Consider the following 2,738-nt stretch of genomic DNA (forward strand, 5'->3'; position numbering starts at 1 on the left):
CTCTATACTGTGACATAGAGGATTCCACATTTTCTTTTTCTCTTCTCTTTCATATGAGCAGGAGCAGAGACAAAGGCATTCTTGTTGAAGCTGATCCTGAACCTGAGAGGACCCTGAAGAGAAAGCTAAGAGAAGCCAAAGCACAACTCTCTTTAGAGGACCTGACCGAATTCTTCAAGGAAGAAGAACCCATGGCAGCCGAAAACAACAACAATGCCAACAATGCAAGGAAGGTGCTGGGTGACTTTACTGCACCTACTCCTGATTTCTATGGGAGAAGCATCTCTATCCCTGCCATTGGAGCAAACAACTTTGAGCTTAAGCCTCAATTAGTTTCTCTAATGCAACAGAATTGCAAGTTCCATGGACTTCCAATGGAAGATCCTCATCAGTTCTTAGCTGAATTCTTGCAAATCTGTGACACAGTCAAGACTAATGGGGTTAACCCTGAGGTCTATAGACTGATGCTATTCCCTTTTGCTGTAAGAGACAGAGCTAGAATATGGTTGGATTCTCAACCTAAAGAAAGCCTGGACTCTTGGGAAAAGCTAGTCAATGCCTTCTTGGCAAAGTTCTTTCCACCACAAAGATGGAGTAAGCTTAGAGTGGAAGTCCAAACCTTCAGACAGAAGGATGGAGAATCCCTCTATGAAGCTTGGGAAAGATACAAACAATTAATCAGAAAATGTCCTTCTGACATGCTTTCTGAATGGAGCATCATAGGTATTTTCTATGATGGTCTCTCTGAACTATCTAAGATGTCCTTGGATAGCTCTGCTGGAGGATCTCTTCATCTGAAGAAGACGCCTGCAGAAGCTCAAGAATTAATTGAAATGGTTGCAAATAACCAATTCATGTACACTTCTGAAAGGAATCCTGTGAACAATGGGACTAATCAGAAGAAAGGAGTTCTTGAGATTGACACTCTGAATACCATATTGGCTCAGAACAAGATATTGACTCAACAAGTCAATTTGATTTCTCAAAGTCTGTCTGGAATGCAAAATGCACCAAGCAGTACTAAGGAAGCTTCATCTGAGGAAGAAGCTTATGATCCTGAGAACCCTTCAATGGAAGAGGTGAATTACCTAGGAGAACCCTATGGAAACACCTACAATTCTTCATGGAGAAATCACCCCAATTTCTCATGGAAGAATCAAGAGAGACCTCAACAAGGTTTCAATAACAATAATGGTGGAAGAAACAGGTTTAGCAATGGCAAGCCTTTTCCATCATCTTCTCAGCAACAGACAGAGAGTTCTAAGCAGAATACCTCTGACTTAGCAACCATGGTCTCTGATCTAATAAAGACCACTCAAAGTTTCATGAATGAAACAAGGTCCTCCATCAGAAATTTGGAAGGACAAGTGGGTCAGCTGAGCAAGAAAGTTACTGAACTCCCTCCTAGCACTCTCCCAAGTAATACAGAAGAAAATCCAAAAGGAGAGTGCAAAGCCATAGACATGGCCGAATATGGAGAGGAAAGAGAGGAGGAGGACGCCACTGAGGAAGACCTCAGTGGGCGTGTACCAATCTCCTCTGAGTTCCTCAATGAGGAACAATGGGAATCTGAGGCTCAAAATGAGACCATAGAGATTCCATTGGACTTACTTCTGCCATTCATGAGCTCTGATGAGTATTCTTCCTCTGAAGAGGATGAGTATGTCACTGAAGAGCAAGTTGCTAAATACCTTGGAGCAATCATGAAGCTAAATGACAAGTTATTTGGAAATGAGACTTGGGAGGATGAACCCCCCTTGCTCACCAAAGAACTGGATGACTTGTCTAGGCAGAAACTGCCTCAAAAGAGGCAAGATCCTGGGAAGTTTTTTATACCTTGTACCATAGGCACCATGACCTTCAAGAAGGCCTTGTGTGACTTAGGGTCAAGTGTAAACCTCATGCCCCTCTCTGTAATGGAGAAATTAGGGATCTTTGAGGTGCAAGCTGCAAGAATCTCATTAGAGATGGCAGACAATTCAAGAAAACAAGCTCATGGACTTGTAGAGAATGTCTTGGTGAAGATTGAAGACCATTACATCCCTACTGACTTCATAGTCCTAGAGACTGGGAAGTGCATGGATGAGTCCATCATCCTTGGCAGACCCTTCCTAGCCACAGCAAAGGCTGTGATTGATGTTGATAGAGGAGAGTTGATCATTCAAGTGAATGAAGAATCCTTGGTGTTTAAGGCCCAAGGACATCCCTCTATCATCATGGAGAGGAAGCATGAAGAGCTTCTCTCAAAACAGAGCCAAGCAGAGCCCCCACAGTCAAACTCTAAGTTTGGTGTTGGGAGGCCACAACTAAACTCTAAGTTTGGTGTTGAACCCCCACATTCAAACTCTAAGTTTGGTGTTGGGAGGTTCCAACACGGTTCTGAGTATCTCTGAGGCTCCAAGAGAGTCCTCTGTCAAGCTAATGACATTAAAGAAGCGCTTGTTGGGAGGCAACCCAATGTTTTATAGTTAACTATTTTCTTTTGTTATTTTATCTTTTTTGTAGGTTGATGATCATAAGAAGTCACAAAAACAACGAAAAAAGCAAAAACAGAATGAAAAACAGGAAGAAAAACAGCACACTCTGGAGGAGAAGAAGCTGGCGTTCAAACGCCAGTAATGCTAGCTGTTGGGCGTTTAACGCCCAGTCTGGCACCATTCTGGGCGTTTAACGCCAGAAAGGGGCACCAGACTGGCGTTAAACGCCAGTAAAGGGCAACAACCTGGCGTTAAACGCCA

At 43.1% G+C, this 2,738-nt stretch overlaps 1 non-coding gene across 1 annotated transcript; it reads right to left on the reverse strand.

Annotated features, from left to right (window-relative positions):
• Nucleotides 1-596: 596 nt before the first annotated feature.
• Nucleotides 597-704, reverse strand: LOC130959479 (small nucleolar RNA R71). The gene has a single exon (XR_009078556.1). It is a non-coding gene; the product is annotated as a small nucleolar RNA R71 (small nucleolar RNA).
• Between the last annotated feature and the right edge of the window lie 2,034 nt (nucleotides 705-2,738).

This window comes from Arachis stenosperma, chromosome 10 (assembly GCF_014773155.1).
Source record: "Arachis stenosperma cultivar V10309 chromosome 10, arast.V10309.gnm1.PFL2, whole genome shotgun sequence".
NCBI classification, from domain to species: domain Eukaryota; kingdom Viridiplantae; phylum Streptophyta; class Magnoliopsida; order Fabales; family Fabaceae; genus Arachis; species Arachis stenosperma.